This window comes from Zeugodacus cucurbitae, chromosome 4, assembly GCF_028554725.1.
Source record: "Zeugodacus cucurbitae isolate PBARC_wt_2022May chromosome 4, idZeuCucr1.2, whole genome shotgun sequence".
NCBI lineage: Eukaryota > Metazoa > Arthropoda > Insecta > Diptera > Tephritidae > Zeugodacus > Zeugodacus cucurbitae.
In genome coordinates this window covers 9,778,534-9,802,080 of record NC_071669.1, presented here as the reverse complement: position 1 = coordinate 9,802,080, position 23,547 = coordinate 9,778,534, and the positions used below count along the sequence as shown (strand labels likewise).

Sequence of the window (23,547 nt, the reverse complement as noted above, 5' to 3'; positions counted from 1 at the left end):
GACGACAGCGACTGCACAACAACAACAATCAAACCAAACCCAAACGAAACAGTGCGTCAAGTCAAGTCAGCATCGACTGCCTGATGACTGTTGGATGGCCAGCCGCTGGTGAGATGTGGTTGGCAAAATGCATAAAAAGTTATGAGCGAAATTAAAATTTAAACGAAATTGCTAAAACGCGTTATGATGATGTTGCACAGCGCGTGTATTTTTCATTTTCTACCCCTCTCCCACATAAAAAAAAAAACAAGAAAAAAACATTTCAACGCGTGTTCTTTCGCATTTTAATTTTCTCAAAGTTAGTTAAATGTTCGGATGAGTTATATAATATCAATCAAGGAGTGACAGCTGCAGACCGTAGAGTGGAAGTGGTGCCGAAAATAAAATTTTTGAGTGCTGCGATTTAAGGGAAGTGAAGCTGTGTGGCGTGGATTTCCCGTCAGATTATTATTATTATATAGTGGGAGTGCTTAAAAGCTACGGAGACATGAAGTGTCGTTAGAAATGAATTTTTTATGCTTTCAAAAGCTGTCCCACAACGCTGAAATATTTTTTAATTAATAAATTATTATTTAATGTAATTAAATTGCGCTTCTGGACGTAATCACGGTTTTTATGATTTATGCTATGTAGGAAAGGATTATTTATCATAATTTTCCGCATCTTCTAAAAGTCTTAAAAAATAAATAAAAATTAATTATTATTTTCTTACAAGTAATAAAAAAAAACCCAGAATTAAAATTTTTATTTTCCTATGCGCCTAATTGTATACCTTTTTTCATAATTTTACTTATGCTCAATTAATTTTATAGCCTACATTTAGGATGATACTCAATTTGCGTTACTTTCATGTAATAATTAATAAATTACTAAGCCGAAGCGATTTTGAATGAAGTAAAGTCTGCTCGAGAAGACGTTTAAAATAGCTATAACTTTGTTAGAAAGTCTTTAATAAAATCTAAGAGGTTTGACCCTGCGTGGAAATATCATAATCCAGCCTTCTGCGTATACTCGTTCCTAAAGAAGTAATCTCACTGATGAAAATCGTGGTGAAACTCAATTCTTAGCAATATTTTATCACTATCCTTATACGACTGAGTGTTCTTTTGTACTATTTTTGCGACTAAAATTCTATAGCGGCGAAATTTTGCACAGAGAATCTTTGATAATTAATTTCTGAACTGTTGTAGATGTGGAATATTAATGAAAATGATTAAAATATAAACTGAGCTCAGCTATGGAAGAAAAACCGTTGAAAGTCTACAAGAGATACACGAGTCATACACGAGTTTGGTCGGCAACATCGTATCTTTCGTTAGATTCATCGATGCTTCAGAGAACACTTTTGAAATAACACTATACATACAGGTACATGAGGGGACTTTGAGTCTTTATGTGATAATGCCACACTTCGATAGATAATAATGTTTGCTTAGTCTCAACTGTAAGATCTCGGCAGACACACCTACTTTGATTCTAATGGAGATGTAGAAAATATTAATCAAAATGATTCAATGATAATACAGTGAACTCAGCTATGAAAGAAAAACGTTTTAAGTCTACAAGAGATACCATAAACGTAAACATTATATCCTTGTATTTATCGATTCTTCAGAGAACCCTTTTGAACTAACACTATATACATACTGGTACATGAGGAGATGGAGAGTCTGTAAGTATTAATCTGACTCTACGGTATATAATGAGCTCGTTTTAGTCTCAAGAGTAAAATCTCGTTGGGCACCCCTTCAATGAAACCCACCGCACTGACTGGCATTATATTAGCCGACTCAAGAGGTTTATGAAAGACTCAAAGCACTTTGTCGCCGCATGAAAGTCGCCTTGATTTATATATGGAAGTGTTTGTTGTTGACGTAACAACAAGTATCATCCTATCTAGTTGTTCAAGTGGAATCCGATGCCACCTAAAACCCAAGGATTAGCCTCCCAAATTAACCAAGCCTCAAGAAAACTCTGTTGGCATCACTAAGGAGCAGTGTTTATAGTTGTCCAAGTGGGAACCGATCCGACCTAAAACGCAAGTATCAGCCTCCTAACCTAACCTAGCTTCAAGTAGACTCTATTGGCATCACAAAGTGTCAGCATTTCCGTTGCGGTCTAAAACCCAAAGATCAGCCTTCCAACCTTAACTAGTCTAAAGAGTCGTACTAAAGCGTTTTTCTAAAATGTGAAATTCTTAGAAAAACGTTCACCCAGCAGCTTAAAAACACTATTATCAAAGAAGTGGATGAAATTCGAAATGTACTGTTACTGCATCATTTGGACATTGTTGGCGAGATCAGAGAGAGGAAAAGCAGATGAGATGAGAGAACAAAGGAATTTTTATGTCGATGATTTAATTATAGAATTGAAAAATAATGGTCATTCAGTCAAGAAGCCTAATCTATTCTTCAAAAACTTTCTCCTTAAATATGACACATAAGATTATAAAATTGGAGGAGTTAAGTTTAAAGACACTAAGTGTTGCCATGTGCAATCTGACATTTCCATTGGAAAGTTTGAAATTTTTTAGCATAACATCACTCAGAACGTTTTGTCATTTAATCGTGAAATGTTTTATTTACAGGGAATTAAAAAATTCATCTCGTCCTAAAACTGGAATTAACTCGTGAACATTTTCGTGCGATCATTTTTCACAACTTTCGACGTGGATTAACGCGACAAGAGTGCATCGATGAACTAAAATCTTTGTATGGCTATGAAGCACCATCCTATAGCACTGTGAAAAACTGGTATGTACAACGAATTCAATCGTGGCCGACGCTCGCTCAAAGACGAATTCCGTGAAGGTGAACAGCCGTTGTGCCAGAAAACATCGATGCCGTACGTGAACTGATAATGCAAGACCGTCATGTAACATACCTTCAGATAGAGGCATGCCTATGCATTTCTCCCACCAGCATACATGCGATATTGCATGAACACCTGGCCGTAAAAAAGGTTTGTTCTCGTTGGAACCCGCACAATTTGACAATCGCTCAAAAAAAGGCTAAAAAAAAGTGCTTCGAAAATTGGTTTGAGCGCATGCAAAAGTGTATAAATCTTGATGGAGAATATTTTGAAAAACAATAAAACCATTTTCGTTGATAAATATTCCAATTTTCATTATTAGGCCAGAAATATGTGTAGCAGCCCTCGTATAGATGATATCACTTTAAAGCTATGAAAATATATTAATGAAAATGAGAAAAATAATTTGAAATTAAGTGGTTTTTTAAAGCACTAATAGCTCAGTTATGGAATTTAGCCATGTATACTTCTATAACAGTGACCCCACTGACATTTGCTTTACTTTAATTTTAGAATCTAAGTACTCACTATACAATTATCATGCAGTTTAAAAAGCTTTGCGCGACGATAGCACTTTTATCTAGCTCCCAGCAATTCAGCACAGCATTTATAAGTAGATATTTTTGGATTTTTTTTCTTTTTGCATGTTTAATGTTTCATTTTAATTTTATTTGCTTTCATTTCCATTTTAATTTAACGCTGCATTTTTTCACAACATTCACTTTAATGTGCGCTTTTACTGTGGCACGGGCATACCAAGCTTCATACAAATTTCTGTTTTTTTTTTTTCGTTTCTACACTCCACTTTATGACAATAAAGAAAAAAACAAAAATGGAAAATAGCACAGTTTTTATGAGATGGCACTTTGGAGTGATGTGTATGTATGTGTTTGTGGGTATGTTTTAAGGAATGTAAGTGTGTGTGTATGTGTGTGTCACTGCCACTCCATTTTGCTATTTACATTTATTTATTCATTCATTTAAGCGCAGGAAGCGCGGCTTAGTGTTTGTCTTCTTGCCTCTGCTGTCTGTCTGTCTGTCTGCTTGTCAGTGTGTATGACAAACATTCTAAGCCAATGCCACAGCGCTGTCCCCCTCTCTATCTATATGTAGCATACTTAGCGGCGTAAATATTGCGCGGTGGCAGGCGGGTCAGCTATGAAGTGTTATGTTGCATTGTGTCCTTTTGCCAACTAATTCCCGGCAACGTGCTTGGATATAATACTGACACTTAGCGGCAAACACAAGCACGCACCCACAACTCTGACACACACATAAGCAGTGAGGGAGCAAAAAAAAAATGCTTAATAACTTCGAGCGAAAGCTCCAATGTAATTTCCATTTTTATTTGAAATTATATTTTAATTTTTCATAATTTCATTTTTAATACTCCCCACAAATATACGTGTTGTTGTTGTTGTTGCTGCTTTTTTGTACTACTCTAACAGAGCTACACTCACTAAGCTGCTGCTGTTGTTGTATGTTAGCGTAAAAAGTGGCAAAATAAAATTAAATAGGAATAAAGTGCTGAGAAAAATATTAAATTTTACAAAACCAAACAATTACTAGAAATTCAAATGCAAACAATGTTATTTATTGTTGTTGTTTGCACAATTGAATTTTCATGTTTGCATATTTTTAAATAATAACAATTTAATTTGATATGCAGTGAAATAAATTTTTTCACAACCAACAGGATTTAGATTTATGTGCACAGAATAATTGCTAAAAATAATTTTAATATTCGAGAAGACTTGAAAACTTCATACTTGGGATTATGAAGCTTTAAAGCTCTATAGCAAATATTGCAGGCTTAAGTGGAAGGCAGTTCATCTAAATTAAGTAGATCTGATATGTTGAAAGTGAGTTAGAATTGAATAAAAGAATCTTGGGATTACGAAGCTTTAAAGCTCTGGAGCATATATTGTCGGCTTAAAAGAATGTCAGTTCATCTGAATTAAGTGGATCTGATATGTTGAGAGTGAGTTAGAATTGAATAAAAGAATCTTGGGATTACGATGCTTTAAAGCTCTGGAGCATAATTGTCGGCTTAAAAGAATGGCAGTTCATCTGAATTAAGTGTATCAGATATGTTGAAAGTGAGTTAGAATTGAATGAAATAATCTTGGAAACGAAGCTTTAAAGCCCTGGAGCATATATTGTCGGCTTAAAAGAATGGCAGTTCATCTCAATTAAGTGTATCAGATATGTTGAAAGTGAGTTAGAATTGATTAAAATAATCTTGAGATTACGCAGCTTTAAAGCTCTGGAGCATATATTGTCGGCTTAAAAGAATGGCAGTTCATCTGAATTAAGTGTATCAGATATGTTGAAAGTGAGTTAGAATTGAATAAAAGAATCTTGGAATTACGAAGCTTTAAAGCCCTGGAGCATATATTGTCGGCTTAAAAGAATTACAGTTCACCTAAATTAAGTGTATCAGATATGTTGCAAGTGAATTAGAATTGAATAAAATAATCTTGGGATTACGAAGCTTTAAAGCTCTGGTGTATATATTGTCGGCTTAAAGGAATGGCAGTTCATCTCAATTAAGTGTATCTGATATGTTGAAAGTGAGTTAGGATTGCATAAAAGAATCTTGGGATTATGGAGCTTTTAAGCTCTATAGCTAATATTGCAGGCTTAAGTGGAAGGCAGTTCATCTGAATTAAGTGTATCAAATATGTTGAAAGTGAGTTAGGATTGCATAAAAGAATCTTGGGATTACATAGCTTTAAAGCTCTGGTGTATACATTGTCGGCTTAAAAGAATGGCAGTTCATCTCAATTAAATGTATCAGATATGTTGAAAGTGAGTTAGAATTGATTAAAATAATCTTGAGATTACGCAGCTTTAAAGCTCTGGAGCATATATTGTCGGCTTAAAAGAATGGCAGTTCATCTGAATTAAGTGTATCAGATATGTTGAAAGTGAGTTAGAATTGATTAAAATAATCTTGAGATTACGCAGCTTTAAAGCTCTGGAGCATATATTGTCGGCTTAAAAGAATGGCAGTTCATCTGAATTAAGTGTATCAGATATGTTGAAAGTGAGTTAGAATTGAATAAAAGAATCTTGGAATTACGAAGCTTTAAAGCCCTGGAGCATATATTGTCGGCTTAAAAGAATTACAGTTCACCTAAATTAAGTGTATCAGATATGTTGCAAGTGAATTAGAATTGAATAAAATAATCTTGGGATTACGAAGCTTTAAAGCTCTGGTGTATATATTGTCGGCTTAAAGGAATGGCAGTTCATCTCAATTAAGTGTATCTGATATGTTGAAAGTGAGTTAGAATTGAATGAAATAATCTTGGGATTACGAAGCTTTAAAGCCCTGGAGCATATATTGTCGGCTTAAAAGAATTACAGTTCATCTAAATTAAGCGGATCTTATATGTTGAAAGTGAGTTAGAATTGAATAAAAGTTAAAATTCCAACCACTGGTTATGGGACTTTGGACCAAACACTCTAAAAAAAACTTTCTCATTACCCCATCTGTTTGTTCCAAGCGGAAAAAGATGTAAGCTCCTTTCTTGCGGAAATGCAAGCTCATCACTAACAGCTTTCGGTTTTCTCTAATGAATAATGAATTGGTAGTTCAAGTGGATTTACGAAGAATAGATGGTTAATATAGTACCGACCAAACTTGAATATGACTGAGTCCCCTGTAGAGCTTTGTTGATCTTTTACTATAGCTGAATCCACTTGAGTATCATTTTAACAAGTCTGTTTACTTCTACAACAGTAAGGTTAAAAGTATATGATACGAAACATCGCTGTTAGTCGCTAAAACATTTCTAATAGAATCTTAGGTAGAATAAAGCCTCTGACTTGAGTGGCGCAACAATTTTCATTCATGAGCATTTCATATCCAACAGACCGAAATTTAGATTTGTGACTTGATGTTGTTAGGTAGTCAAAACTATGTGAATATAGCGTCTTTATAAAGAACCAACAGCCATTGAACTGCAGTCCATAGAGGATTGAATGAAGGTCTCAAAATATATCTACATTATTATATACAGAATTAGCTAATTTTCGAGATGATAAATTGAAACTATAAATTTACAGTATCAGATCATATTCAAGATCAGCACGAGTGAAACTAACAGAAACGATATATTTCGTATTTGAGATTAGGTCTGTTATATGAAGTGATAATAGAGTCAAAAAGAGAAGAAAGTAAACTTTTTCCGACCAAATTTTTTCAGTTTTGTATTGAGGAGGGGTCCCAGATATGAAAAAAATGGGAAAGATACAGATTTCGCTTAGAAGAGTTTGGAAAAGAATGATAAATGAGCGTTTCTATAAACTATTTCTTCACACAAGTAAAAAGTAAAGCTTGACTAGGCTTCAAAGACTTCACGAAATCAAGATTATTCTATCAGAAGCAGCGCTAGGCAATGAGTATCGGGATTAGATCATGAGATTCGGTATATACCATACATCAGGTCAAAGCTATAGTTTAGTCCAATCCAAGCCACATAAGTGCTGCAAACATTTTGGATCTATGGAATGCCTCTTAAAGTCGTAAATTCAAAAATGATAATGAGTTTTCGGATAAAAAAAAATCAAAGAAAAATGGTTGATCTTTTCTATTTTCTTCAACAGTCTTTGTCTGGAACGTTTTCCCTTCTTTTTCTTTGAGACTCTCCCAGTTAGGGTTACCAGCCACCATTTCAGTGTTTAAGTCTTACAAAAATAAAACAAAAAGTAATAATGAAATGAGAAAACTCCTTTTGAGAATGTATCCCACTTCAAATGCATTCAATTAGAAACTAACTACTGCAAAGTATTTGTTGATTTCAGAGACATCATCAACCAAAATGCTTAATACCCTCAAAGGCAACCTAAAACTCATGCACTCCAAACGAAAAAAAACTAACGGTCAAGTATGGGCGACCAAGGTAAGACCACATTTTACTGATTGCAACCCATAGTAAGTAGTTGCCATATGTTATGGCAAAACAATTTCAATATGAATACCATTTCTGCAGGTGAAAGACAGCAACGAAAAACTATAAATATTTAGAGCAAAAAGAAAGGGAGCTGAGTACATTTGATATTTCTTAGAAAAATGCCAAATAAAACAGAGCAGAGAAGATATTAAAAGAATGCAGTAAAATGAAAAAAAAAACATGACAAGCTTAGTTACAAACAGCAATGGGGTAAAGGTAAAACGCAATGAAGGACACTCAAGTCAATTTAACTGTCAGAAAAGTGAATAGCTGTAAAAGGTATATTCAAATGAAATGGATGTGTACTTTTTAAACCCACGTCTTTTATGTGACAGATAGGAATCGCATGATGTTTGTGATGAAGTTGGCCGTATCGAACAAACAACTGGTATAAATGAGTTAAACTCGCATAACTACATAAAGATTCTATCGAAAAAGACTGAACAACTTTGGCTATCTTTGAATAAACAGACCTTCGAGTGTGGCGAATCGAACACCAACTGGTATAACTGGGTTAACCTGGTATAAACAAGAATAGATATTGAGGAATAGTTCTTTGTATTACTTTAATGCAGTGTCAAGATTCTCTCTTATATTGTGAATAATCGGATAATTTTTTTTAAAGTCTTCCAGACTTTCGTGGGTGGCGAATCAAATACCAACTGGTATAAATTTAAGAGACTAGCATTAACAAAGGGATCGAGCAGTAATCAGCTCTACGTCTTCAATGGATTATTAAATTTTTTGAATTTTATGAATCGAACACCAACTGGTATAAATTTAACAGACTAGTAAAACTTAAAAGAGCAAGTAGAAAGCAGTTATACATTTTCCATGGATTATCAATTTACTTGAGCTTAGCGAATCGAATAAAAAACTGGTACAAGCGCTAAGACTGACATAAATGTGGTGTAATGTCGCAGAACATATTATTGTTCCACCAGAATTTCGTGCTACCTTATTTACCTCTACTTTTTGACTTTCTCTTGGTTGTCATAGCCAAAAGTGCTATTAGTTGAAATATAAATATGAAAAAGGTTGGGGGGGGGGGAAATGGCTTGCGAAGTAGCTGCATACACTACGGTTGAGGTCACATTACAAGTAATAACGGACACACGGCTGACTTGCTGTGGATGAACTGTGTGGTTGGCAGAATGTTGTGCAGCCAAAAATATTAAATCAAAACAAGCGAGTCAAGAAAGTGTACGCCCCAGAGGGTTGGAATGGGCGCACACACGCACAATTCTCTACAGAGCACAACGCATAGGTCAGTTACAGTACGAAGGTAATGGAGATTGACGCATAACAGAAATGGTGCAAGTGAAATTTGGGTTGGTAGGGCGAGAGCAAAGACAACAGTTTGAAAAAAAATCGCAGTTTGGGGAAAATATTTACGCTCAGTGCTTTTAGGAGGGAGCAGTAGAAAAAGAATGTGTTATCAGTGCTGAAGGTTGAGTGAGTGTAGTGAAAAAATAGATCAAAAATGTTTGAGCACACAAAATGCCAAAATAATGGAATTTAAAGATTGGTATTTGGTGCTGTTGCCACCAGAGAGTAAACGACGGGGAGTAGTGCATAAAATTGCAACTTCCAGCAGTATACAGAAGATAAAAAAGAAATGCAGGTGGAATCGTAAAAAAAAGAAAGACGAAAAAACAACAAAAATGGAGCTCTCAGCGAAACAAACCCTCAACTCAACAGTTGAAGCACATACCAGTATCAAGAGAACGTTATGTGAAAAATGCAAGCGCAAGAATGTGGTTGGTAAAAATCAGTGCAATATCATCCAAAAAGTGTCCCTCCAGCAATATACATATGTTTGTAACTACGCACTCTAGATGCTATGCTGGAATTTGTGGACAGCTGACCGTCTTTTTTTTCTGGACAAAAAGTTGCGAGCACTTTAGTGAGGCGCTAAATATGGCACTTAGGCATGCAACTTACTAGATGTCAACTAAATCCTGAACTCATGTAAAAGTATGTGTGACATTTTTATAAGTACTAAAAATAACTAATAGCACCGTTATAAACCCCATAATAAAGGTGAACGAGTGCAAGGGAATTAGTGTGAGTAGAAAAAGAAATGAAAAAAAAAAGAATTGCTAAAAAGTTTTCTGTTTACATTTTGCTTTCCACACTAAGATTCTTGCGGCAATAATATGAGGAAAAGTAAATATTTGTGTTCATAAAGCACGATTGCAATAACAGTAATAATATTGACACAAAAGATAGAGAAAAAGAGTACGAGGTGGGGGCTATTGAGTCGCAAGATTGTAGCTTTGCTACTACTAAATATATTTGCTGATAGTTTTAGAGTTCAAATGTGATTTTTTGTAGTTACTAAAGAACACTCTTTTTTTCAGAACAATCTTCCCTCGTTTCAGACTGCATTGAAAGTCTTTTTCTTTAAATTCACTCCGTTCCACTTTTACACCGTGAAGGTAGGTACACAAGGCACAGGAAGTATTGATTGAGAATAGTGAAAATATGCTCCTGTTCACTGTTTGGGATGTAGACCTAAATTTCACGACTTTACGCTTTTTAAATTTTTACTTTAGATTTTTCTTGGTCGATGATCTGATGATTTAAGTGGATACATTATTAGTTGAACTTAGAAACACCACGTAGTCCAGGTGTCCATTGACTTTTCTTTCCAGGTTAGGTTAGGTTCCACAAAGGAAACACACATAAAAAACAGTCCTTTGTGAAGCCTAGATCCCCTCTTCTTCCCACCTAGCTTTAGTCGAACACCGAGATTTAAAGGTCGAACCGAGCACAGAAAAGGAGAATGTTCAGGAAGTCAATTTAACAGTATCTTCAGTTCAGTTAGACTTAGAGCTGCGATTATGCTTCGAACATCTTTAGAAGAATATTGAACAGATGTGAGGGAAAGCAAAAACTTGTAAAATGTAGAGGTAGAACTTCCTACGCATGCTCGGTTAAATTAAGTTCCGAAACGTTTCTCCGGCTGGTCAGATGAGTGGATCTTTCACAACGACATCTAGAAACTGTATGCGAGCTTTGAAATTCAGAAGTTTTAGAAACTTTCCAGGACAACAATCGAGTTTACATGAGCTCGCCGCTAAAAATTGAAGGGAATATTCGGAAAGCCAAGATCTATTAACGAAAAGTGATTTGGGTTTCATGAATTTTGGACTTTACAATATATGTTCATGTTATACTTTTTAGGGTCTCTTTACTAGAGTCCTTAAAGATTTTTGAACCGAATAATACAACTGTTCGCAGTAAAAGATATGGGTTAAGTTGTAAGTTCTTACTTGCTTGGTGGTCTAAGCTCTCTAAAAGCTCACGAACTCTTAGTTAAGCTTTCGGTGCGTCGAAATAAGACTGAGAAAGCACATATGCATCAACGAAATTTTCAGAAAGAGACTTAACCGTATTTTCAGACTGTTTTGGTACAAGCTTTAAAAAGTTGGAGGTGAGTGGATTGGATTAAGTATGACAGGAATATTTTGTTGATGATTGATTGTGTCTTGAAAGCATTTTTTTAGGTTAAAAAGTAGTCTTTGCATATCTCAGCTTTAATTTTTCTTGCAAAGGCACTGCTTTTATAGATTTTCAAATTAAGTTTCCCTTGGGAGACCATTTCTTAAGCGAATTTTGGCTCAACTTCAATAAAGAAACAGCTTTTCAACCGCAAACTAATACTTTTTGTGAGCGGATCAAGTTGTCTGCTAAGCAAATACCAATAATGGGTTAACGCCACGTGTTTATTTAGCTTAACATAATATTTTTTTTTAGCTTAGCTTGTATTTTTGTTCGGTTAATCCAAGGTAAACTAAAAAAAAAACTTCGCAAAACGCTAGTTCCTGTTTCTCGCATGATTTATGGAGCTTTTGCACTATACAGGCAACGCATGACACCCAACCCACCATGAGACCTGCAAACTACTCACTTTGTAGGAAATATAAAATAAAAATTGGCTACATTATTACGCCGCCGCAAAGGATATTACTACCCGGTGGTCAAACAAAAACTGGAAAAATGGGTTTGAAACACACGCGGGAACGTTGTTACGCCGTAGGGGGCGGTGCGTCGTATCTGGCGCACAAACAAAATATGTGAGTAATAAAGCGCACATGAAAACCAAAATGCAACACTGTTATGAGCGGTGTGTGTGTGAGAACAATATTGAAAAATGTGCAAAAATTGAAAAAAATCTGAGAAACAACAACAAAAATCACACACAAAGCAAGCGCGAGCGAGCGAAAAATCAGCAAATGTCAGCGACAGTGACAGCGGCAAGAATCTGCTACACACGGCGAGAAAACGGCGTGCCCGAGAGGGGGGAGTGTGTGTGGCGGCCCACGTAAGCTCGTAGAAGGGTGGCGGCAAGTAGGAGACTGAAATTGTTGGTGGCGGCGTAGGGGGCATTAGGGATAAGCGGCAGGCGTGCAAGTAATGCAAGCGCATCGAGAAATACCATAAAAGTGCAGCAGCTGCAACAACAAAAACAACAAGAAAGTGGGGATAAAAATGCACACCGTTAAGCTGCGGCAATGGCTGTCTAACAGACAACAGACACGACAGACTTACAAAGGCAGAGTAGTGCGCATATTTGAATGTGTGTGTGTGTGTGGCAAGATGCACTCACACAACGCGTGTATGCCGTGGTGCGATTGCAATGACAACAACAACAGCAACGATTATGAAAAATATTAAATGACGCAGTGACAGCTTTTGCGTCACACAAACGCACACATATGACTACCGCTGCTGCCAATAGAAGGGAAAAATGTGCACTTGCGAAAAATATGTGGAAAAATGCGAAAAATAGAAAGCGCACAAATATGAGACTAAAATCACTGATGAAAGGCAAAAACAAGAAAACCAAAAAAAGGAATATTAAATAAAATAATAAGCAAAACTGCAGCGGCACAGCTCACAGGTATAATGCATGTGTGTGAGGGGAGTAGGTGGGTTAGAGAAAGGGGGCTGCACGGCTGGCAGGTGGTGAATAAAAAGTGCAGTGAAATATTATTCTTCAAACACATTCATCTCTATATACATATGTATCTATAAAAGCTGTGCATTTGATGTTTTCATATGGCAAACACTGGCGGACTGCAGCTGTATGTGTAACCTTGCAGCTGTAAATACATATTTATATACATATGTTTATGTGTATCTATGCATTTATGAAAGCTTCACTCACTGTGGGTGGGTGGATGGATGGCTGCCCGAGTCTGCTATTTGCTGTCGATTTTCATAGGTGTTTGCATGTCAGAGTAATGCTAACAAAAAAAAAAGAAAAAATGTGTATGTATGTGTGTTGAATGCATGCCTGCATCCATGTTATTTATACAAAATGTAAAGAAGTCAGTTATTTAGGCGGCGGCTACACAGCGCTAGTTAATCAGCATGGTGAATGAGTGCATGTGAAATACTTTTTTTCTCTTTTTTTATTAAATTTCATAAATTTTGCTTTACTTTTTAATGAGGAATGTTGCAAGAAGTAAACAAAAATAACAGCGTAGCAAATATTTATGCCGACAAAGGCCTGTGGGGTTGCGTGGCACTGCAGACAATTTAATGATAACACAAATTTACATAATTTAGTGAGGATATTTAAAGAATTTAAAAGTATAATTAAACAAAAAATAAAAATAAAATTAATTAAATTAAAAAATAAATAAAAATTAACAAAATTTAAAATCAATAAATAAATAAGAAAAAAAATTAAATAATTATACAAAATTATCAAAAAGTAAAATAGAAACTAAAATCTAAAATAAATTTTAAAATAAAAAAAATTAAGAAAATTTAAAATAAATAAATAAAAAAAATAATAATTAAAAAAAATAAAATTTAAAATAAATAAATAAAAAAATAATAAATAAAAAAATAATAATTAAAAAAAATATACGAAATGATCAAAAAATAAAATTTTAAATCAAAATAAAATATAATAAAAAAATTAATACATTTTAAAATAAATAAATAAAAATAAAAAATATTAAAAAAAATCAAAAAATAAAATTTTAAATCAAAATAAAATATAATAAAAAAATTAATACATTTTAAAATAAATAAATAAAAATAAAAAATATTAAAAAAAATATCAAAATATGAAAGAAACTAAGAATTCAAGAAAAGTTAATAAATATTATATTAAAAAAATATATATATCGAGAAATAAAAAATATAAATATTTAAAAATTATTATAAATTAAAAAAAAAAAATTAATTAATAAAACTTACAATAAATAAATAAAAATAAAAAAGTATTAAAAAATTAAACAAAATTATCAAAAAATAAAATATAAACTAATAATTAAAGAAAAATTAATAAATATTAAAATAAAAAAAATATATATATAATTTAAAATTAATAATTTAATTAAAAAAAATTAAATAATTAAAAAAATAAATATTTAAAAAATATTAAAAATTTAAAAGAAAAATATTATACAAAAATATCTAAAAGATAATAAAATAAAAACAAAATAATTAATAAATTTTAAAATAAATAAATAAATTTAAGGAAAAAAAATTATCAAAAAATAAAGTAGAAATTAATAATTAAAAAAAAATTAATAAACATTAAAATTAAAAAAATATTCATAATTAAAAAATTAATTAAATAATTAAAAAAAAAAATTATAAAAATATTAAAAATTAAAAAAAGTATACCTAAATACATATCTAAAAACAAAAAATAACGGAAGTACGGCAAGTTCAATTTTAATTTTTTTATCATTATTTAATTTAATTTTATATTTCCAGATATATTAATTGTAATTAGACGTGTTTTTATGAACTTGCTTATTCGTGAATAGCTTTAATGGCATCGATAAATCGCTGAAATTTGATTGGATATGACAAAAATCGAGTTTCAGAAGTGTTTCGAAGATTGGAAGAAGCGCTGGCATAAGTACATAATATCGAATGGGGACTATTTTAAAGGCGACAATATTAATGTAGACGAATGGACAAAATTTTTGTTCAAAAAAGAAAAATTCCCGTTATTTTTTGAACATAAAAAAAATTCATTTATTAAAAAAATAAATAAAAATATATAAAATAATTAAATAAAAAATAAAAAAATATTATTTAATTAAATAAAAATTAAAAAAAAAATATTTAATTAAATAAAAACTAAAAAAAAATAGTATTTAAATAACTAAACATTATTACAAAAAACGAAATTATTAAAAAAAAAAATATTTAAAAAACTAAAAAAAAAAATATTTAAAAATTTAAAAAAAAAATAATATTTAATGAAGACAAATTCAAAAAAAATATTTAAAATAAAAAATTAAAAAAAAAGAAAATAAAAAAAAAATATTTAGAAAATTTAAAAAGTTATTTAAAAAATTAAAAACAAAAAATTCCAAAAAAAAATATATTTTTAATAGTTTAGAATAATGTATGTATATATATATTTATAAAATAAAAAAATATATATATTTAAGAAATAAATTTTTGTTTTTAATATTAAAAAAGAAAACTTGTTTTTCATTATCACGCTATCAATCTTTACTTTCACATGCAAATAATCATCAATACAACTCATTGAATTAATCATCAATAACAAGTGCGATATGCATTCACAATATATAAAAACGTAATCCATAGGCTCTATCGCAGAAAAAAATAGCAATCACACAAATAATAATCAAATAACAAGATATAACAAACTAAACTAACAAGCGTAAAACAAGTTATTCAATTATAATTTAATGCAAAGATAAGCCGCCTATATTTGATATTTATTTTGTGATAAGATAAGATCGCCAGTTAGTACGGGTGCTTATGCGGGATATTAGAGGGTATTAATTCGCTTGAGCATGTTAAGCTGGTTCAAGAGTTATATTATTTGATATACAATAAAACGCGGAGTATATTTAATAAAAGACCAAGTGCTAAATATAATATTTCTGTTTTTTTTTTGTAGAGTTCACAATTAAATTACTCTATTGTGAATGCCAAATTTCTGTTTAAATTTGATTAGCTATGACTCATCCTTACTTCCGAGTACTTTTCGACTTGATAACCACACCAAAAAAAGATTTTGGTCATGACCTGGGGGTTTTACTATGTGTGCCTTATGCTTTTGGGGTCGCAGAATCCGAATCAGAAATGTACTCTAAAAAACAATATGGCGAATAGGGTTTTTAAAAATTCATCGAAATCACTTGATACTCATTATACAGGGGGTTTTCGGGGCCGCTGAATACGAATCCAGTGTCGGTTTTTCAAATTTCAAAATGGCGGATCCAATATGGTGGACGATACTGTGAAATATTCATTGGAATCGCTCCAAACTCTATACTCAGGGGTTTTCGGGGTCGCTGATTACGAACCCGGTGTCGGTTTTTCGAAATGCAAAATGGCGGACCCAATATGACAGATGCTATTTTGAAATATTCATCGGAATCGCTCCAAACTCTATACTCAGGGGTTTTCGGCTTCGCTGAATACGAATCCGGTGTCGGTTTTTCGAAATGCAAAATGGCGGACCCACTATGACAGATGCTATTTTGAAATATTCATCGGAATCGCTCCAAACTCTATACTCAGGGGTTTTCGGCTTCGCTGAATACGAATCCGGTGTCGGTTTTTCAAAATTCAAAATGGCTTATTCTATATGGCGGACGCTTTTTTGAAATATTCATCGGATTCGCTTGAAATTCGTTATTCGAGGGTTTTCGGGGCCGCTGATTACGAATCTGGTGTCGATTTTTCAAAATTCAAAATGGCGGACGCTATTTTGAAATATTCATACGAATCGCTCGAAACTCGTTACTCGGTTCCTCAAAATGGCGAATACATTTTAAAAATTCGCCACTTAAGTCATGGAACTATTTAGAATACTGCCGCAGAAGCAAACAGAACTGTGTCGACGAAGAGCTCATAAAATTCATTTGTGATCACCAAAGATTCAATGGCCTTAAGTTACCTTTCATGGCAATACCTTTGTATAGAACCGAATCGGAGCCTATCTAACGCTCTGGGATAAAGATATTTGGATATGAAAATGAAAATTATGAATAATTTAAAGGAATGTTAAGCTATATAAATATTCATTCCATACTCCGAACAGTGATATGGGGCTTGAGATACATAAAAGTAGAATCTAACGGAGAACACGCTAAGGGCGGAACTCTATAAAAGTTATAACTGTTAGAACAAATTTAGAGCTGCAAACTATGTAGACTCATATATTCATCTGGTGATTTAGTAACGCTGTTGGAATGAAGTAAGATCTAAATGAGAAATGCCATAAGTATTCGAGAAATTGGTCCTTAATTGTTTTCGATTTCGGAAAGTTGTCGCCAGTTTACTCGCCGTAAATAAAAAAAAATATTTTCCAGAACTTTTTGTGGGTAAATGTTTTATATTCGAAAAATCTGATTCCAATCAACGGATTCGAATTTCATTATTACTGAGAATGTTTGCGATTAAGTCCGAATTAATTTTTTTGTTTTTCGAAAATCTATTTCTTAGACCACAATAAAGCTTCGATGAAGCACAGTTACCATCTGTTCTCAGCTTTGCTATCCTAGATCACTTGAGAATTTGAAGCACAGCTACCATCTGTTCTTAGTTGCTTCACAATTTCGAAATCACCACAATCCATACAACGCTCTTAATCTAGATAGCAATGACCTTATTAAATCACACCATAAATGGCATCACTAAAAACCACAAGAATTCCAAGCGACGGACTCTTTATCTCGCAAGCCAAACCACAATTACACTTGCACACCAATTTTAGCAACTGTAAATGTATATGCAGTTTTTGTTGTAAACTTTTGCTAGCGGAAAACCTGATGGCGGCAGATTTCCTATTAAAAACGCATACGCAATGGCAATGGGAGAGGAAAAAAGAAAAGTAATGACAGACGACGAATGGGTAAATATTGTGACTGTTTTGAGAGTGTGTGTGTGTGTGTGCATTAGAGGCAGACAGACAGAGAAAAAAGTACACTTTACTCATATATATGTGTGTATAAACAAATAAGCCACTGTACTATTGCAAAAAAATGAAACTAGGCATGCAAAAACAAATGCAAACAGCGATGCATTTATATATGTATGTAGAGAGAGAAGAAAAACAGCAAGTGATGTTGGCTGCGGTTGTGTCTGTGCGAAAAGCCTAGAGCATGCCTATATAGAAGTCAAGGCAGATATATAGATTTTATAGGTAGTACATTTGTATGCTGTACTTAAATGCTGGCTATGGAGAGATGCTCAAAGACACATATATAAACATACATCTATGAGTATATATGTAACTCACATAAATATATACATATATGATCACCTTGCTATACAAACAACACGCATCTGTGCATGTGGCATGCAAGCTTTACTAAATGTAGTAGTAGTTGTTGTTATTATTATTGTTGTTGTTGTATGCTGTATGCAACCAGCAATTGCAATCTCGACTTATGGCAATAACAATGGCAATGATTGTGCCGCTGATGACTGTAATGATGGTGGCTACTACTACAACAACTGACGCTCTTAATGCCAATGTTGTTGTTGCCGCTAGATTATAACTTAGCGCATAGCAAGTCATTGCAGCGCTTGCATTCTATTGCCGCACGCCAGTCGAGCTGACGAGTGCAGCGTCGCTGAGTTGCATTTTACGGAGCGGTCGACGACATCATGACAACAACAACAACAACAACAAAATTGCATGGAAAATTGCAAACGTATGTGAAGAGAAAATACTAAAACTGCAGCAAAACGCACATGTGAAGTGTAAGTATGTATGCGTGCATACAAAAAACAAGAAAAAACGTTAACTTCGGCTGTACCGACGCTAATATACCCTTTACACGTGCATTTCTTTGAGTAACTATGTGTTTAAGCAAATCTAAAGACGTAAGAAAAAGTAAGTAAAAAAAGAAAAGTTTTCCATACAAGCCATTGATTCCGATCGTTTAGTTTGTATGGTAGCTATATGCTATAGTGAACCGATCTGAACAATTTTTTCGGAGATTAAATTATTTCTATGAGCATTAACTCACAGCAAATTTCGTGAAGATACCACGTCAAATGCGGAAGTTTTCCATACAAGCCCTTGATTCTGATCGTTCAGTTTGTATGGCAGCTATATGCTATAGTGAACCGATCTGAACAATTTTTACGGAGATTAAATTATTTCTATGAGCAATAACTCACAGCAAATTTCGTGAAGATACCACGTCAAATGCGGAAGTTTTCCATACAAGCCCTTGATTCTGATCGTTCAGTTTGTATGGCAGCTATATGCTATAGTGAACCGATCTGAACAATTTTTTCGGAGATTAAATTATTTCTATGAGCAATAACTCACAGCAAATTTCGTGAAGATACCACGTCAAATGCGGAAGTTTTCCATACAAGCCCTTGATTCTGATCGTTCAGTTTGTATGGTAGCTATATGCTATAGTGAACCGATCTGAACAATTTTTTCGGAGATTCAATTATTTCTATGAGCAATAACTCACAGCAAATTTCGTGAAGATACCACGTCAAATGCAGAAGTTTTCCATACAATCCCTTGATTCCGATCGTTCAGTTTGTATGTCAGTTATATGCTATAGTGAACCGATCTGAACAATTTTTACGGAGATTAAATTATTTCTATGAGCAATAACTCACAGCAAATTTCGTGAAGATACCACGTCAAATGCGGAAGTTTTCCATACAAGCCCTTGATTCTGATCGTTCAGTTTGTATGGCAGCTATATGCTATAGTGAACCGATCTGAACAATTTTTTCGGAGATTAAATTATTTCTATGAGCAATAACTCACAGCAAATTTCGTGAAGATACCACGTCAAATGCGGAAGTTTTCCATACAAGCCCTTGATTCTGATCGTTCAGTTTGTATGGCAGCTATATGCTATAGTGAACCGATCTGAACAATTTTTTCGGAGATTCAATTATTTCTATGAGCAATAACTCACAGCAAATTTCGTGAAGATACCACGTCAAATGCAGAAGTTTTCCATACAAGCCCTTGATTCTGATCGTTCAGTTTGTATGGCAGCTATATGCTATAGTGAACCGATCTGAACAATTTTTTCGGAGATTCAATTATTTCTATGAACAATAACTCACACCAAATTTCGTGAAGATATGTAGTAAAATACGGAAGTTTTCCATACAAGCCATTGATTCCGATCGTTCAGTTTGTATGGCAGGTATATGCTATAGTGAACCGATCTGAACAATTTTTACGGAGATTAAATTATTTCTATGAACAATAACTCACAGCAAATTTCGTGAAGATACCACGTCAAATGCGAAAATTTTCCATACAATCCCTTGATTCCGATCGTTCAGTTTGTATGGCAGCTATATGCTATAGTGAACCGATCTGAACAATTTTTACGGAGATTAAATTATTTCTATGAACAATAACTCACAGCAAATTTCGTGAAGATATGTAGTAAAATGCGGAAGTTTTCCATACAAGCCCTTGATTCCGATCGTTCAGTTTGTATGGCAGTTATATGATATAGTGGTCCGATATCGGCAGTTCCGACAAATGAGCAGCTTCTTGAAGAGATAATAACATCTGCAAAATTTCAAAACGATATCTTAAAAACTGAAGGACTAGTTCGTATATATACAGACAGACAGACGGGCATGGCTAAATCGACTCAGTTCAACACACTGATCATTTATATATATACTTTAAAGGGCCTCCGACGCTTTCTTCTGGGTGTTACAAACTTCGTGACAAACATAATATACCCTGTTCAGCGTATAAAAAGTCTGGCAACACTCGCTGTTGCAATGCTACAAAACTGCAACGATGCAATTGCTGGCAGGCAAATGGGTGGTTAGGCGATAGAATGCGGCAATGGTGAAAGGGAGTAGTGGTGTTGTTGTAATCTTTTTAGTTGTTGTTGTACACTTTTGAATGTTGCTATACTCTTTGTTGTTGTTGCAATGCAATATCGACATTGACGGTGCTGATGACTCCGCGCTGAGCGACAGTAATACCGAGCTGTAAATGCAATTTTTTGCGTGTTGTTGTTGTTGTGCAGTTTCCTGATGGCAACGCAAAGTGCTAAAGTATTTATAGGCACAACCACAAACGACAACGAGTCGAGCCAAGTCGGCGACCACAACAATGTGCGGCACACACACGCTTCAAGTTTATTTGTATGTTTGTATGTATGTAAGCTTAGCGTGTGATGAAAGGCAACAAGCAAAGCAAAGCGCAACGTCAATGGAAACGTCAACAATTTGTGAAAATTACAAAAAAAAAGCAACAAAAAAACAGCAGAACTTTATATAAAGCATATTGGAGCGTAGTAACTCATTAAAAAGTCGTCGCGCTGCCGTGCTGAATAAATCTGGCAGTAGAATCTCAGCGGCAGCACTCGCGTGTTAGTCAGACGCGCCCAGCAATACAACAACAAACATGCACACTCACACCTCTTTAATCGACGCTCATTCACTCAACGCCCCAACAGCGAGCGCACCATACCACTCATTCACTTGCGCGACTGGCGTTCACTCACGGGCCTCCATCTCGCGCGTTTGTGTCTAGAACTCACGCGCCGCTGGTTGGGAGCTCTCCGGCAGTTTAGTATATTTACTTTATGGCGTTCCCATTTTTTTTTATTATTTTTGCAATTTTTTTATTTTTTTGTTGTTTTACGGCTTTCAAGTAATAAATGCGCAGGCATGACGCGGATATTGTGTGCAAGCACAGTGGATCGCATACGCCCCTTTGAGGGAACAGTGGGTACTACAGGGTGTGCATGCAAGTGAATTAGTTTGTTTTGGGATTTTAGAAACTTTCGAACATTGCACGAAGCGAGTCGAGAGTTAGTAAAATAATGTCTACAAAAATAATTATTTTTTTGGTCTGAAGAATGTTCTGAAGCTACATGTAGGTTACCAAACATACTATATTCCATGCCCCAAAAACCTTACAGATGAATTCGAACCAATACTTGGGTTTACAAGCCGGAGATTATGTAGAAAGTTATAAGAACTGGTTTCCCGTCTTAATTAAACTAATGGAATTAGTTGAGTTCGGAGCAGATGGACATATAGACGTCCTTAATGAGAACGATTTTTGTAACGGCGGAAAGTTTTTTTCGAAATAATTCTTCAAAAACGCTCAAACAGTTCTTTATCGGATAAAAATCCGTGATTGTTCCACTTATGTAGATCCACTTCTCGCTCGAATGGCAACTATATTGGTCTCGATGAGCTTTGACTATTAAATTGGATTGTTCATCAAATCAATTCCCACTAAAAATAGGTGGTGAAGATCATACAATTTTCCAAATATCAGGTCTTGATAGATATCGTGCCTTAGTGAACTCGTTATCATTGTTACGAGTCTACATGAAATCAATAGAACACTGGGGATCTCTATAATTGACTAAGATACCTTCTCTAATTGGTTAATATATGAGATTTGGTATTACCGTTCGATTTCGGTGGTCGGATTAGCAAAAACAAATGTCTTGATAAAAGGTTCTCGAACTATTTCTGTTATACTTTGGTTCCAACAATATTATAATGCTATATACCGATGTTAGAAGTGACTTCAATTAAAAACGTACCTTTATAAGCAATATATCGTCTTGAAGAAAGTCGGCAAATATTTAACCGTGTTTCAATTTACCTGGAAGAAAAAATAAAAATTATAATTAATTTTTTAAAGGAAACGTTAATATTTTAAAGGAATTTATAATTTCATAACTTTGAAAACGGTTCCATAACCGTTACGAATATATACCAACATATAATTATAGTCAACGGATTTTTGGACTGATTATGGTGAATATTCGGGTTTCAAATATAGAAAATTTTAGATAGAGAATGTTAAACTTCGAATTGGGGTTCCAAGGTTAACGTACTTGAAAACAAAAGCTCAGACTTTTCCGAATCGATCTTGAACAAGCTCATAAAACAAGTGCTTCGAGAGATCTTCAACAACCAAATTGTATCGGAAATTTTTCGTAAGAATAATCAACATTAAGGGTTTCTATGTAAAATGATGGTTGCGGTTTCTATGGAACTCGTCTCCATTGATAAGAGGCTAATGATGGGTACAGAAAATGCGCGATTATTTACGAGTATACACTTATACACTTGACTTCTTCTCAAAGGCAATTAAAAACACTCTACCAAGTACATATACGGATACTGTGGTTTCGAGGAAACGAGACTGTCCACTAAGGGATCACTTATATTACTGGCTGCCAGTTGGAGGAATCCAACCACCGATCATACATAATTTGGTTAACAAGGTGTAAGGTCACAGCATCGAATCAAGTATATTTATTTCTTTTGGCAACCCTGCCAAATCAAGAAGTCATAACAACTCAAAATTTCAGTTACCAAGTCAAACACGATTTCTGCATTATGCAAAAATCACTAATTGAATATTTATCTAGAACAAATCGGCTATATTATTTCGAATGCAATACTTTCATTAGATAGAAATGATTTTGGATTTGACTGGATTTTTAATATTTTTTAAATTAAAACTACTTTTTAGACACACTAGCGATGACTATAGAAAACCAGTAACTTAAACGCATATGGGCATACCCGAAGCAAACGAGACACACAGAGACACAATTATATGGACGCCTAGTAAACAAGCCAACGAAGTAGCGGGCATAGCCTGTTTTAACGTCAACATAGAACCAAACATATTTAGATAAGTTTGTATGTGTGTTTGTGGTGCAAAATTTACGATTTCTACTCAACAAATAATAACGCTGGCTAGGTCGGGAATCGCAGCGCTGCACGCCACTTTGAATGTGAGTAGAAC

The 23,547-nt window shown here is 34.1% G+C and overlaps 1 protein-coding gene across 13 annotated transcripts in view; it reads right to left on the bottom strand.

Moving 5' to 3' along the window:
* The window catches only part of LOC105209123 (poly(rC)-binding protein 3), a 211,830-nt gene that overhangs the window by 136,935 nt on the left and 51,348 nt on the right, over positions 1 to 23,547 (bottom strand). The window contains exon 2 of one of the 13 annotated variants that reach the window (XM_054228549.1): positions 22,328 to 22,389. The exons of the other annotated variants lie outside the window; for them this stretch is intronic. The gene's annotated coding sequence lies outside the window, so the exon portion shown is untranslated. The remainder of the gene's footprint in view (positions 1 to 22,327; positions 22,390 to 23,547) is intronic. 13 annotated transcript variants of the gene reach the window in all.